Source organism: Suricata suricatta, chromosome 5 (genome assembly GCF_006229205.1).
Source record: "Suricata suricatta isolate VVHF042 chromosome 5, meerkat_22Aug2017_6uvM2_HiC, whole genome shotgun sequence".
In the NCBI taxonomy this organism is placed as follows: Eukaryota; Metazoa; Chordata; class Mammalia; order Carnivora; family Herpestidae; genus Suricata; species Suricata suricatta.
Genome location: NC_043704.1, coordinates 25782841 through 25799887, shown reverse-complemented (window position 1 = coordinate 25799887; position 17047 = coordinate 25782841).

Here is a 17047-nt window from a genome sequence, read left to right as displayed (position 1 = left end):
AAGCAACTGAATTTGAAAGGACTTCTTTACCCTATCAAATGACTGGAACTCAAGGCAATACAATAATAGAATCTTTTGTACGAATGTAAGTCACCCTTCTTCATAAATATTTATGCTTCATTTTTGAAGGCTATTTTGTGGCCATGTTAATTTGGCATAGCTACTTTGCTCTCATATACCTGCTTCCTTCAATGGGTGTCACCACTATATTCTCTGCTAACAGCATAGAAAAATCATATATCACTGTGTCAACCTATCTGTGGATGGACGTGGTATGAATGTCCACTCACCCCCTCCCGGTCATCCAAGTTAAAGCCTCGTATTATTTGTGGCAGACATTACTACTCTTGATCTCTTGCCCTTGGCAAACAAAGGATATGTTTCTGTTCACATTTTACTGGTCAAAGTAAATTATCTGGCCAGGCCTCGCTTCAAAAGATGTCTTTGTCAATGCCATGCCATGCCTTAAAAAGTCAGTGTTGGTTTCCCATGTCCCCTATTTTTAGCCCACTGCATCTGCATAAAATCTTAAATGTGTTATTATTCCTTCCCTTCTCCCAGTACAGTGGGGTTTTATTGACACTGCATTGAATCAAGACTAATCTGGAAAAAAAACCTGACAATTGTACACAACTTATACTTCCAATCCTAGTACTTGCCGTATTCTTCCATTTCTCTAGGTATTTCACAATATATCTCACTAATGACTTATACATTTGTGTGTAGAATTCTTACACATATTTTAGCTGATTAATTTTTGTTGTTATTGAACTTTTTAATTTATATATATTTTTAATTTTTTGATCACATTTACCTATTTTTGAGAGAGAGAGAGAAAGAATGTACCTATGTGAGCAGAGTAGGGGCAGAGAGAGAGGGAGACAAGAGGATCTGAAGCAGGCTCCATGCTGTCAACACAGAACCTGATGCAGGTCTCAAACTCACAAACATGAGATCATGACCTGAGCCGAAGTCAGACACTCAACCAACTGAGCAACCCAGGAGCCCCAGCTATTGAACTATTTTTAAAATAACATTTTCTTTTTTAAAATTTTTTGTAACATTTATTTACTTTTTGAGAGAGAGAGATGCAGAGTGTGAGCGGAGTATGGTCAGAGAGAGAGGGAGACACAGATTTGAAAGCAAGCTCCAGGCTCTGAGCTGTCAGCACAGAGTCTGATGTGGGGCTCAAACCCTCGAACTGTGAGATCATGACCTTAGCAGAAGTCAGCCGCTTAACCAACTGAGCCACCCAGGTATTTTCTAAATTTCTTTTGATTATATTTACAATACGGCTGATTTTTGTTATTTGGGTTTTTATTGAATAATAAAATTTATTTAGTAATTGTAACAATATGACTGCAGACTCTAGATTTACCTGACATGTAATTATGGGATCTTCAAATACTACTTTTAAATCTCTTTACATAACTACTCCTTGCATCCTCTTGGCCTAAGAAGAACAGGGAATGGTACTTCTATAAATTGAGACTCCATCACTCTTACACATCTTACACAAGAGCTAGTATAAGCAGTGGGAACAACTTTGGTCTAGAACTTACGATTCATTCAGCTATAGCTCAGGGCAGCTGGAAGATATTATGAGAGTCATTTTAGCTTTACACTTCTTACTTTCTACATCCCCAAAATGGCATCAGTTAAGGAGACTTCTCAGTGTTTCCCAATTATAAGCTTCTGTTATTTCAGTCAATGACTCATTTCCATAGGATTTCAAATTTTACTTCTGTAAAATGTCTCAATAATAAAATAAAATAAATCTGACTTCAAAAGAGCTGTATTTTCTGAAGTCATCAGGGAAAAAAAAAAGACTAAAAAGAGCATGTTAATTTAAATCATTCTGAAAGATTTATTTTTGGGCTGGTCAAACCTACCCACATAGGTCATGCAAAATATTTTCATATTGAAATGTTTGAACGGATAATATTTTTTCTGTTATTGGTAACATTCATCTCTCTCATGAACATTTTTTTACACATATATATATAATAATGTTTTGAATCCATGGAGACAGGCTTTAGAGTCAGTGCCATTTCCTTGAAATATTGAAACCTAAATGGACAGCACTTACTGAAAATAAGACTGACATCACCACCCTGTTCCACACACCATATGTCACCGAATAGCCTCCACTCTCTGCCAAGATGTAATTCAAATCAGTGACCTAGAAATAAAAGACTACATATCACATTACCAATCAATCCCCTGAGCCATTCAGTCTCCACTCAGTAATATTTTAATAAATCATTTCCGTTTATATTGATGAGCTGTTAATGCAAATTGTAAGTAAAAGGACAGTTGACTTTTATTAGCAAAGACATGAATATATAATATGTTACCCCAAAAATGTCACACTTTCTGCTTGATATGATACAATATTACTCATTCACTAGAGGAAAAGATGAAATACTAGTAATTTTACAGAACTTCATAAATTCATATTTTTATTTTTAATTTAATATTTTATATTATTCCTAAACAACTGGCTATGGCAGATAAAATTTATAGAATTCAGGTTTCATTTTATCTTACTTTATTTCATTTGTATTGATTACAGAGAGATAGTTCTAATGATAGAGTTTAACAATGCTTCCTCACTGTTTTAAATGACAGTTGATTGAACTTCGTTTGGTTTAAGTTCACAGCTCTGGTTGTTTAATTCTATACATATGCATTGATTCTTTCTGCCCCTGTCTCTTCACTGCTTTTCTTATACTGATGGTATCATTTATATAATTAGAACAATAATGACACCAATCAACAACCATTGCTTAAGAGCTGTCACATTAATTACTCTTTAAGTATCCTCTATACCCTATCATTCATATATATAATGACTGAATTACTCACCACTTTATGTGCTGTAGTAAATACTGGGAATACAAAAAACAAACAAACAAATAAACAAACAACCCAGTGCCCAAGGTGTAAGGTAGCCAGGGTTATTTCTTTTCGAAAGCTATTATTGTTTGAATTTTAATAATTCTATAAAGAATCAAAAGGTAATCATCCTACTTAAATGTGAAGAAAAGAAAATACAAGTTCCAGAAATCTGCTCTACTTGAATCAAACTTTATGACAATTGACAGGGAAGGATGAAGACACTATAGGAAGGTTTCTTAAATTGGATCACATGCATTTTTTTTCATTATTTTATAAGTTTATCCATTTAATTGGAGAGAGAGCATGAGTAGGGGAGAGACAGAGAGAGAGGGAGACAGAGAGAATCTCGAGGAGACTCTGTGCCTTCAGTGCAAAGCCCACCACAGAGCTTGATCCTACCAACTGTGAGATCATTACTTGAGCTAAAATCAAGACCTGTATGCATGGGTGGCTCGATTAAGCTTCCGACTTCGGCTCAGGTCATGATCTCATATTCATGGGTTCAAGCCCTGCATTGGGCTCTGTGCTGACTGCTCAGAGTCTGGAGCCTGCTTCGGATTCTGTGTGTCCTTCCTCTCTGCCTCTTCCCCTCTCATGCTCTGTCTCTCTTTGTCTCAAAAATAAATAAAACATAAAAAAAAAAAAAAGAGTTGTATGCTTAACCAAATGAGCCACATGGGCACCCTGGGTTCCATGAAATTTAGAGTCAGGTGCAATACTATGGAGTTTTGATCAAAACTTTACCTTGGTGAAAAACATCTTGTAAATGTTCCAAATTACATTTTTCTATAAGAGTTTCACAATATGCATTAAAACATATCTAAGACATAGCAAGGAATAAATAATTTGGTTTTATTATTATTTCTAAACTTCTTCAAACACAAAACCATGTTCCTTATTGAAAACTAACAGTAATATAATGCAAAGGAAGCATTAAGTTAGACAAAATGGAAATAATATCTAGAGCTCTTCTCACCAATGAGATTTAGAGATATGATTTATTTCAAGACTATGTTAAAAATAGAACATTAGCAACTACAAAGCTATTTTATTCCATTGCACTCATTGATATTGCTACTCATCAGGCCATAGTTCAAACTTAGTGGTTGGAATTTTGCATGTTAACAAGTTCCCCATGTGATTTATAAGCGTAAGTTTGAAACACTAATGTAAATCAATGGTACTCAAAAACAATCCCTAACTCATCACATCAAAATTACCTGGAAACAAACTTAGACATGTAAATTTGTTGGCCTTATCCCAGACATTCTGAGTTACAGAACTACAGTTGGGACCTAGTGATCTATGCTTTAAAAAGTCCTTCTAATAATTATGATGCAAGCTAAGGTTTAAGAATCTCTGTTCAAGAATAGCTTTACATGAAGTCATTTAGAGGTGTCTTTGTCTTTGTTTGCTAGCTTTTTGTTTCTTTGTTTGTTTTAAATATTAATGTCCAAGTCTTATGTTTAAACTAAGTAAATAAGAACATGGCTGAGATAATGGAAAACATGCTGGTCACAAGTACGCTTTACAACCTTCCAAAGTGAGTCATTTGCTGCAAAGATTCGCAGCCACTGATTTTCATGATCACTTCATCTGCTGTGAAGATGGAAATGCCTTGTAAAAACAAAGGACTCCTCTAAGGACCAGGGCAATGAGGTCATGGCAGACATATACATCATGTTAGAAGGGTAACTCACAATGTCCCCAATAAATAAATGGAATTAGCTGTACTCTTTTGCCATCGCACAAGGGCCTCTTGGCGCTGATTCCCTCAGCGTATTAGGAAGGCCAGGAGGGGTGCATCTCACGTCACTGTGTTCCAAGAACCTTCCTCCCAAGCAGCACATTCTTCCTCTCTTTGCTTTTCTTAAGCCTCACAGACAGCAGGGGTGTACTTTTCCCATTACAAAACCTACACATCGAGAGCCATTTTCTAACTTGTCTGAAATTCATCCTTTCCACGGCCCCCTGTGTCTCCAAGTCCTCTGTGAAAACGGTAGTAATACCATTATATGTATTCATACACAAAACTCAAGACTATTTTAGTACCCAAAAATACAGGCATACATAAAATAGAGGAAAATATCTTCAAAAACTTTTTTTAAAATAAGAAAGTTACCAGTTTTGTTTATGTGGATGGGGGAAGCTAACATTAAAGGTATATAGTGTGGCAACACAAAAATCTTAGAAATACATCTGAGCAACCTTTGTTATCCAATATTGTTTTGTGACCACCAACACCACAAATTTGACTTGGCCTCATATCTTTTCATAAGAGCTGAATAGTCCAGGTTCCTCTCCTCTCCTTTCCCTTGTTTCTCTTCCCTTTACCCTGACTGTCTCAAGATACCTAAATTTATCTCCATGTTTGCATTGAGATAAAACATTTCTTTCTGAAAGTGAGTAACCAAATACACCATGGTGATCAGAAGATAAAAGTGCTTTCACTCTAGCATGAACTACTCTCCTTAGAAAGTTACTGTATTTATACAAGCTGATATAGATTCGTATCAAACACTTCCAGTATACACGTGGGCAACCATTCTGTCCTGTTGGATGTTTTCCATTTTTAACTTCTAAAATATTAAAATTACTAATTGTAAAACATGCCAGTTTTAGTTTTGTGGGATCTTACTTAATCCTTTCATCTTCTGCCTCGTTAACATCTAGTTGTATGTAAGAGACTTGTGTAAGTGAATGGATTTCACACTTTAGCTTTTGGTTAAATCTCAAAGACAATCACTCCTTTGACAATGCTTTCAGTGCACTAAGTAATTGAACCTTCTTTTCAAGCACAGCATGCAGATGCCTACTGATAAAAACAATGCACTCAGATTCTATCAGGGACTGCCTACTACATACTGTTTCAGGGAATGATAAGACAAATATTCAATGCTGCTGCTTCTGGCCAGTCCATGCTGTGGCCACAAGAACACAAAGAAGAGGAGATCCATCTGTTTGCTAGTTTGGGGGTCACTGGAAAAAAAAAATGGAAAATTATAGAGAAGGTATATTTTTTTAAAGTCCAGAAAACAAGCTGAGCAGACCAGCTGTAAAGCATGAATGCTCTGAATGCTCTTGTTATAGAAGAGTTGTCATCATTTGGTATAAATCTATATTTAATCTATTTCATGTGTTAAGTCAATACATTCAAAAAGGAAAAATGAATTTGGATTGGGTATGATACACAGATAATTCAACACTGCATCCAAGATATTGTGATTGATAGTCTACCAATTGAAATAGAGACTATGTTTGACAAAAGTTTAAATTTTTTAATTACAATTAGTAATTTATTTTTGAGAGAGAGAGAGACAGCATGAGCAGCGGAGGGTCAGAGAGAGAGGGAGACACAGAATCCAAAGGAGGCTCCAGGCTCTGAGCTAGCTGTCAACACAGAGCCCAATGCGGGACTCAAACCCACCAACCGTGAGATCATGACCTGAGCCGAAATCGGGCGCCCAACTGACTAGGCACCCAGGTGCCTCAAAAAGTTTAAAAGGTTATATGTGGGATGCTTGAGAGGCTCAGCTGGTTAAGCGGCAGACTTCAGCTCAGGTCATGATCTGTGTCAGGGTCTGTGCTGACAGCTCAGAGCCTGGGGCCTGCATCTGATTCTGTGTCTCTTTCTCTCTCTCTGCCCCTCCCCAGATTGTTCTCTGTCTCTCTTTCTCAAAAATAGTAAGCATTAAAAACTTAAAAATAAATAAATAAAATATTATACGTGCATGGGTGATTTTTAAAAAATATATAAACAGAAAATTATGTCTTTCTTCTAATTAAACTGATAGTAAATGGAAAAAAATAAATCCTTCATCATGGTACTCCTGCCCGAGATGATAAATAGTAAGGTAACCCATTTTAGATAGCAAAGCATTGTTACGAATGTTGGTTTTATTATGTTTTATTTTTATATTTCTATTTTTAGCACTGACTGCTAAGGTTGGAGTTTATTTGTATTCAACTTTTTCTCCCTATGGGTTAAAATGCAAATCTTTGAACATGTCAGATTTCAGATTTAGACATTAACCTGAACCCTACTGGTGATTTGTCTGGTATTAATTACCACCATTTTGACTAAAATAAATAAGCAGCTATTCATAATCCTGATCTTTGGCCACATTCTTCAGCTATGAAGCACAGGTCCCATCAAAACCTGCACACTAAGCCCAGATCTTTACCTCAAGTCATCTTGGCAGAGCCTGTCTCCGAATTAGGGAAGCCGTCTATTTGAGACTAAGCATCACACAGACAGGGTAACATGATTGAAGATGACAGGTAAGAAGGGGTGCATGCTAACACCGTGATGTGCAAATAGCAGGTTATCAATAATACTCAAAGAAGGAATGAAGGATTGAATCAGCCTCATTAAACGGATACTGAGAAAATATATCCTAAATAATAAGAATGCCAGTGTGTTTCAAAATATACAATATTATTTAACAGCAAATGTCTTCCATGTAGACATCTGAATTTGATCTACATAAAATCACTCTATAGCACTTTATGTGGTTTTCTAAAATAACATTTTTTAATCTCTTCTTATGGTTATTTGCTAGGCTTACTTATCATTTTCTTGGTTAACAAAAGCATAACATATAGCCTTTCTGGAGATCTTTGGATGTTCACGTCTTTTTTACGCTGCCTTTTTAACCATGCTCTTAACATTCACTATAAAATACTCATATTTCAAGTATTTTTAATGGAATTATCATAAATAGAGTAGTTTCCCTCTTGAGGATTATAACAGTGTTTGATTTAATTAAAGTGATCAAATTAAAGGAAATGGTGGTGTAATCCCTGGAGTAACCTATATTCCAGTTATGGAAACTGCCACTGGAGTATGATGCCGCTTGCATATTATATTTGAAATATTTTCAGATCTCACTTTGTAATAGAATATTCAATTATGCCAAATAAAATAAATGCTAATAGTTTGAGATGTTTTAATTAAATTAAAGATGTATTTCCTTAATACTAAACAATTTATAATCATTGTTTTACTGCTCTGGGTTATGACTGCATTATATAGATAGATACATACATAGGTGCATTCAAAACATTGAGAAAAAATTTCAAGATGTTTATGATGTATTTAGTTCAATTCCAAATACACTGTGAAGGCACATCTCTGTAGAAAAGCTGAGAAATCATTAAATGTGATAGGACAGAATGTGTAGATCTTGCTGTTTAATGTATTAAATGATGAAAAAATAATAATATACATCAAAAATACTAAACATGTCAGAACTTTGAAGCTCTCTGTTCTCTCCCCAATTTTTAGAATTCTTAACAGAATCTTATGCAGATCCCATTATCATGCTTAATATATATTCTCATTCTTTCCTTGAATAGACTTGGATGTTTGAGAAAAGTTATGTGACCCGTCCATCTATAAAATAATTCTACCTTCTGTAGTAGGTAACAAATAAACTGCAGTATTTATTTTTTTTTACAAATGCAAGGCATTTATATATTACACTGGATCTCCATATGATGCAGTATTCTACTGATATTGTAAACACTGCTGAGTACATAACTTATAAGCAGCACAAAATTATTTCTAACATCTTTATAACTTACAGAGAAATTGCACTAGACTGCAGATATAAAGATCACAAACTGTATCTTAGCCTCGACCACTAGAATACTGTATGATCTGGGGAAGGTCATTACTTTTTCCACTCCCAGTTGTTCTCATATATTGAATGACAAAGGAAGAGGATAAGGGGAATACATGGAGAAACTATGAAAGATAAGGATCATGATCATCAAGCATCCTAGAAAATGACAAGGGAAGAAAAGAAATAACCAATACTAAACTAAGTGTCTACATTTTGACATATAATAAATATATTGGTAAAGCAAAAGATATAATTTTTTCAATTATTTACAATTTATAGATTATTTATAATATTTATATTCATTTTTTACTATTTTCTCATAGGTGTCTATGATATAACCAAAGTAGAAATTTATTCTTTACATTTCAGAAAGGTTATATGTCAGTTTAGGGAATGTTAAGTGTCAAGCTAGCAATGGGAAACCAGATTTCCATACTACAAAGATATCTTACAATGCTCTTTCCCATCATCTCATTAATTCACTGTAATTGAGGATCTGTCTGGTTTATCCATTAAATCAGAGGTCAGTCTTACTCTGTTTGCATGGCTAAAGCACTTAACCCTGTCTATTATTCAGGTCTCAGGATTCCTTTTAGACCCTGGGGTGATGACTGTGTAAAGCACCATATCTAGTAACAGAGGTAAAAAAGATTTCTGAGGCAGGCAGTACCTGTCACTTCAGCACCTGCCAAATTGGATCAATGTTTGAAGTGATGGGCCACAATTGATAAAAGATGTGGTAAATATATCAAAGTTCAGGGAGCAATAAGAGGCTTGGAAATCCTGGTAAGATTATAAAGCAGCTATAGTGAAAATAGCAGAAAAAGAAAACTGAAAGGATATTATTGCTGGCAAAAAGAAAAAAAAATGGGCTTTGATATTTAAGTTTCAGAAATAATCACTATATGATTGTGGGCACACCGTTCTACAGAGCATAGTGATCACTTTGTCCCATTCCATAAGAAAAATGCAAATGATATTTTATTTCTTTTCTTTTCTTCGTGTGTGTGTGTGTGTGTGTGTGTGTGTACGTGTGTGTGTCTTGACTGAAGTTGGTACAAAATAACTTTTGTAAAGCTATATGAAAGTAACATTTACATGAAATTGGAAAATGTATTTTTTAGATATTAGATATATAAAAATTGGTGTATAAGAAATTGGTAACTCGCCACCAATGCAGTTAGTCAAGATGGATATCTCCTCCTTCCTTTATTCATTTCCCAAATCTTCTGGGTTCTAATTTCTACACTTTTTGAAATACAGTTATTTCTCTCATTCCAGAGCAAACAACCATCATGTCTCAGACAAATCCGTTCCAACCTGATATACTTACTTCCAACTTTGTCTTCTGTTACTAACTCATTCCATATGCAGTAACTACTTTCATCACACACACACACACATGAGAAGACAAAATTCTACATGAAACTTTGGTATTGTAAAGGCATTTTTATCTGTTGATAATAATGCAATCATAGCAGGGAACTTTAGCCCCACACTAACACCAATGGACAGATCATGTAAACAGAAAATCAAATAGAAGACAATGGCTTTGAATGACACTTTGGATCAGATGGACTTAACAGATAGATTCTGAACATCCCATTGTAAAATAGCAGAATATACATTATTTTCAATTACACATGGAATATTCTCTGAAATAGATCATATATTAGATGAGAAAGCAAGTCTCAACAAACTTAAAAAAATAATAAATAAAAGTCATACCTTGCCTCTTTTCTGACCACAACGATATGAAGCTAGGTGTTAATCACAAGAAAAAATCTGCAAAGTCCAGAAATATATGGAGCTTAAATAACACGCCACCAAAAAATGAGTGAGTGAGCCATAATATAATAAAAAAAAGAGATCAAAAAGAACATGGAAACAAATGAAAATGAAAACACAATGGTTCACAACCTTTGGGATATAACAAAAGTAGTCATAAGACCAAAATTTATAGCAATATAGGTCTACCACAAGAAGCAAGAAAAATCTAAAACAAACAACCTAATTTACATCTAAAGAAGCTAAAAAAGAACAACACAAAATGCCTCCTCAAGAATATACACAAGAAGAAAGGAAATAATAAAGATTAGAGCAGCAATAAGTAATATAGAAACTAAAATAAACTCCTAAAGAAGTCAGGATAGAAGGAACATGTCTTAACATCATAAAAACCACATATGAAAGATGCACAGCTAATATTATCTTTAATGGGGAAAACCAGCAAGCTTTCCCTCTGAGATCAGGAACACAACAGGGATGTCCATGCTCACCACTGTTGTTTAACATGCTGTTGGAAGTCCTTGCCTCAGCTACCAGACAACAAAATGGAATAAAAGGTATCCAAACTGGCAAAGAACTCAAGCTTTCACTCTGCAGATGATATGATACTCTACATGTAAAAAAAAAAGCCAAAAGCCTCCTCCAGAAAACTGCTAGAACTGATACATGAATTCAGCAAAGTTGTAGGATATAAAACCAATGCAAAGAAATCAACTGCATCTTTATACACCAATAATGAAGTACCAGAAAGAGATATCAAGGAATCAATCTCATTTACAACTGTGCCAAAACCCATAAAATATCTAGGAATAAATCTAACCAAAGAGCTAAAAGATCTGTATGCTAAAAACTGTAGAAAACTTATGAAAGAAGTTGAAAGGACACAAAGAAATGGAAAAACATTCCATGCTCTGGAAGAACACATGTTGTTAAAATGTAGATACTACCCAAACCAGTCTACACATTCAATGCAATCCAAATAAAAATAGTACCAGCATTCTTCACAGAGCTAGAATAAGCAATCCTAAAATATGTAAGGAACCATGAGAGACTCTGAATAGAAAAAGTAATGTTGAAAAAGAAAACCAAAGTGGGCAGGATCACAATCCCAAACTTTAGCTTGTATTACAAAGCTGTAATCAACAAGACATTTTTGTATTAGCACAAAAACAGACATATAGACCAATGGAATAGAATAGAGAATCCAGAAATAGACCCACAAATATATGGCCAACTTAATTTCAACAAAGCAGGAAGGAGTATCCAATGGAAAAAAAGACAGTCTCTTTAGCAGATGGTACTTGGAGATCTGGACAGCATCATGCAGAGGAATGAACCTCGACCACTTTCTTACACTACACACAAAAATAAACTCAAAATGGATGAAAGATATAAATGTGAGACAGGAGACCATCAAAACCCAAATAGAGAAAACAGGCAGCAACTTCTTTGACCTCAGCTGCAGAAATTTTTGCACATCTCCAAAGGCAAGGGAAATAAAAATAAAAACAAACTACTTGAATGTCATCAAGATAAAAGTCATCTGCACTACAAAGGAAACAATTAGCAAATCTAAAAGGCAACTGATGGGATTGGAGAAGATATTTGCAAATGACATTTCAGATAAAAGGTTAGTATCCAAAATCTATAAAGAACTTATCAAACTCAACACCCCAAAAACATATAATCCAGTGAAGAAACGGCAGAAGACATGATAGACAATTTTCCAAAGAAGACATCCAGATGGCCAACTAACACATGAAAAGATGTTCAACATCACTCATCATCAGGGAAATACAAATCAAAACCACACTGAGATACCACCTCACACCAGTCAGAGAGGCTAAAATTAACAACTCAGCAAACAATAGATTCTGGCAAGGATGTGGAGAAACAGAAACCCTCTTGCACTGTTGGTAGAAATGCAAACTGGAAAACAGTATGGAGGTTCCTCAAAAAATTAAAAATAGAATTACCCTATGACCCAACAATAACACTGCTAGGAATTTATCCAAATTATATAGGCGTGCTAATCCATAGGGGCACTCGAACCACAATGTTTATAGCAGTGCTTTCAACAATAGCTAAATATGGAAAGAGCTCAAATGTCCATCAACTGATGAGTGGATTAAAAAGAGGTTACACACACACACACACACACACACACACACACACACAATGATCTACTACTCCGTTGCTGGAGTGCAACTCCAGCAGGTCCAGGGCTCCCTCAAGGATGGGCAGTATTGGCGAGAGAGAGTGAGAGAGCCTCGAGTTTCTTTCTGATCACAAAACAGGAATCTCTGCTCTGTCTGATTCTCTAGTTTTACTTACGGTGGAAGGTACAAAGAGCAGGAAAAGCAGCAAATGATTTCTTATAGATAATTTTTACAATTTTCCAGGACATGGGTTCTGCAGAAGTTACAATTCTAGTAGTAACGATTGTCACAAAAAAACAGCTACAGGCACGGATGTTATAATATGGGAAGGGCAGGTATTTTTTACAAACCTCAGGTATAGCCATAAAAAAGCGACCTTTAACCAAGAGGCAAACAGCATGGCTTAGGAAAGGTCAGTTTTTTATGAGTAAGGATCATTAGGCTGTTTATAACTCTAAGAGAAAGTTCCCAGAAAAACAGGATTCCCAGGAGACATAATGTCTGCTCTCACAGTCCCAAAAATGATTGATACATTTTATTGCAGTAGTGACTTTTGCAACAGTGTCCATGCCTAGGAAGTAGTCAGTTGGCAGTTAATTGCTCAGTTAGGAGGAAAATTATATGTTGCTTGCCTTAGTCTCATTAGGGTGTATCTAGTTTACTCACCTTTTTCCTGACCAGGTGCAATCACGCCTCAAAGACAAGACAGGGAGACAGGCTGCTCCTGACACTAATCAGCAAAGCACTCTGAGGTCTGGTGCCCAAACAGAAATGAAAGTTACAAGAGGGTAAATTTTGGTAGCTGTCTGGGGGCAAGAGACTGCAAACTTGCCAAGCCACCATCAGGAATTTTCACTCAACCAGTTAGTTCTGATAGCTCCCAACACTCGTGATGAAAAATAATGAAATCTTGCCATTTACAACAACATGAATGGAACTGTAGAGTATTATGAAAAGTGAAATAAGCCAGTCAGAGAAAGACAGATATCCTATGATTTAACTCATGTATGAAATTTGAGAAACTTAACAGATGATCATAGGAGAAGGGAAGGAAAAATAAGACAAAAACAGAGAGGGAGGCAAACTGAAGGTGATGGGAGTTGGGGGGTAGGGGTGGGTTAAATGGGTGATGGGCATTAAGGAGAGTACTCTTAAGGATGAGCACTGAGTGTCATATGTGAAAGATAAATCACTGGGTTGTACTCCAGAAACCAATACTACATTGTATGTTAACTAACCTGAATTTAAATAAAAATTTTTAAAGGAGAATACTATGAAAAACTGTCTGCCAACAAATTGGACAACCTGGAAGAAATGGATAAATGTGTAGAAACATCTAAACTACCAAAACTGAAATAGGAGAGAGAGAAAATTTGAACAGACTGATAACCAACAAGGAAACTGAATCAGTATTCAAAAAAACTCCAAAGGAACAAAAGTTAATGGCCAGATGGCTTCACAGGTAAATTCTATTCAACATTTGAATAAGAAATAACACTCATTCTTCTGAAACTATTCAAAAAATAGAAAAGGAACTATTCAAAATCATCATAGAGGCCAACATTACCCTGATACCAAAACCAGATAAAGACTGCATTACAAAAGAAAATTTCAGACCAATATCCTTGATGAACATGGATGCAAAATTTCTTAATAAAATACTAATAAACTAAATGCAACAGTACATTAAAAAATCATTCATTGCAATCAAGTGGAATTTACCTCTTTGTTGCAATGGTGTTTCAATATTCACAAATCAATCAATATGGTACATCACATCAATGAGAAAAAGGGTAATAATCATATGATTATTTCAGCAGATTAAAAAAATATTTGACAAAGTAAAACATCCATTCATGATAAAAAAGCCTCAACAAAGTAAGTTTAAAGGAAACGTACCTCAACATAATAAAGGCCACTTATGAAAACCCCACAAGCTAACATGATCCCTAATGTGGAAAAACTGGTAACATTTTCCTTAAGGTCAGGAACAAGACAAGGATGTCCACTATCACTACTTGAATTCAACATAATACTGGAAGTCTTAGCCATAGCAATCAGACAAAAGAAAGAAATAAAAGGCACCCAAATTAATAAGGAAGTAAAACTTTCACTATTTTCAGATGACATGATACTCTCTATAGTAAACCAAAGACTCTACCAAAAAATTTCTAGAACTTTACTGATTCAGGAAAGTTTCAAGATACAAAATCAATGTACAGAAATCTATTGCATTTCTATACACCAATAATGAAGCAGCAGAAAGAGAAATTAAGAAAACAATTCCTTATACATTTGCTCTAAAAATAATGATACTTAGAAATAAACCTAACCAAGGAGGTAAAAGATCTATACTCTCAAAACTATAAAATATGGCTGAAAGAAATTGAAGTCGGCACAAAGAAATAGAAAGACATTCCATACTCATGGAATGGAAGAACAAATATTGTTAAAATGTCTATACTACCCAAATCAATCTACACATTGAATGCGATCTCCATCAAAATAACACCAGCCTTCTTCACAGAGCTAGAACAAACAGTACTAAAATTTGTGTGGAATCAGAGAAGCTTTTGAATAGTCCAAAGCAACCTTGAAGAAGGTTGGGGGGCATCACAATTCTGGACTTTAAGTTAATATTACAAAGCTATAGTAATTAAAACAGTATGGTACTAGTACAAAAACAGACACGTAGTTCAACAGAACAGGCCAGAAATGAACCCACAAGTATATGGTCAATTAATCTTTGGCAAAGCAGGAAAGAATACCTAATGGGAAAAACACAACAGCCTTTTAAACAAATGATGTTGGGAAAACTAGACAGAAACATGCAAAAGAATGAAAATGTACCACTTTTTTAGGCACAAAATTCAAAATGGATTAAAGATCTAAATGTGAGACCATAAAACTAAAGAACACAGCACAAGCACTAATTCTCTGACATTGGCCACAGCAACACTTTTCTAGATAGGTCCTCTGAGGCAAGGAAAACAAAAGGAAAAATAAACTATTGGGACTACATAAAAAACTTCTGTATAGCAAAGGTTACAATCAACAAAACTAAAAGGCAACCTACAGAATGGTAGAAGACATTTGCAAATTACATCCAATGAAATGTTCATATGCAAAATATATAAAGAACTTACACAATTCAAAACCAAACAACAACAACAATCCACAAATAATCTTATTAAAAATAGAACACACAATTGGGCATTTTTCCAAACATACAGATGGCCAACCTACAGATGTGAAAAGATGTTCATTATTCCTTAAAATTATGCCTCAAAAAATGCAAGTCAAAACCACCATATCACCTCACACTTGTCAGAATGGCTGAAATCAACAACTGAGGAAATATCAGGTATGTGGAGAAAGGATGTGAAGCAAAAAGAACCCTCATGCATTGTTGGTAGAATGCATCTAATATAGCCACTGTGGAAAACAGTTTGGAGGTTCCTCAAAAAGTTAAAAATAAAACTACTCTATGATCCAGCAATAGCACGCACTATTATTTACCCAAAAATACAAAAAATTTAATTAAAAGGGAAACATATACCCAATATTTTTAGCAGCATTATTTACACTAGGCAAGATATGGAAACAGCTCAAGCACCCATTGGCTGAAGAATGGATAAACAAGCTGAAACTGTGACATACAATGGGATATTACTCATCAGTAAAAAAGAATGAGATCTTGCCATTTGGGACGGCACAGATGGAGCTAGAGAGCATCATGTTAAGTGAAATGTCAATCAGAGAAAAACAAATACCATGTGATTTCACACATATGTGGTATTTAAGAAACAAAACAAATCAAGCAAAGGGTAAAACAAAGGGAAAGTGAGGCAAAACCAAGAAACAGAATCATAACTATAGAGAACAAAATTATGGCTACCAGAGAAGAGGTGAGTGGAAGAGATTAAGAAGCGCACTTGTCGGGTTGCGCACAGGCTCGTGTATGGAGGTGTTGAATCACTATATTACACACCTGAAGCTGATATAACACTGTATGTTAAGTAAGTGGAATTAAAATACAAACTTTAAAAAAAGTTATTCTTATTTACTCATAGCCCTTAGCATAAAATCACACATTCATCCTCATGGATGAATATCTCATGGATATCTAAGTCTCTCCACACCCGACTTGCTTTGCCGTTTTCTTCCCAACTATTGTCCTTCTCACTTGCTTTACCACACTAAATTCGTTTCTTGAATATACCATACTCTCATTTATCTCCTGACGTGTTTGCCTGCTTTTTCCTGTGCATGGATTTGTTTTAAATGTTATGTTCTCTGTCAAACTTATGGAAGTTAACAATCCTCATAGAAATCATTCCTAGATGCTGGACTAACTTGATTAAATTTGTGTATTCTCTTTCTGGGCACTGCATATTCCTTTCATGTCCCCAATCACATATTTTGATGATGAAGTAGTGTTTAATATCATACTTCTGCCTAAGTACTCTAAGGTCTGGAATGGTTGCATATATACTGTGCTTAAACAGTGCTAATATTTTTTTCTAATTGTAGATATTTCAGAGTGTGTTGAGACCATCCTTATAGGCATTG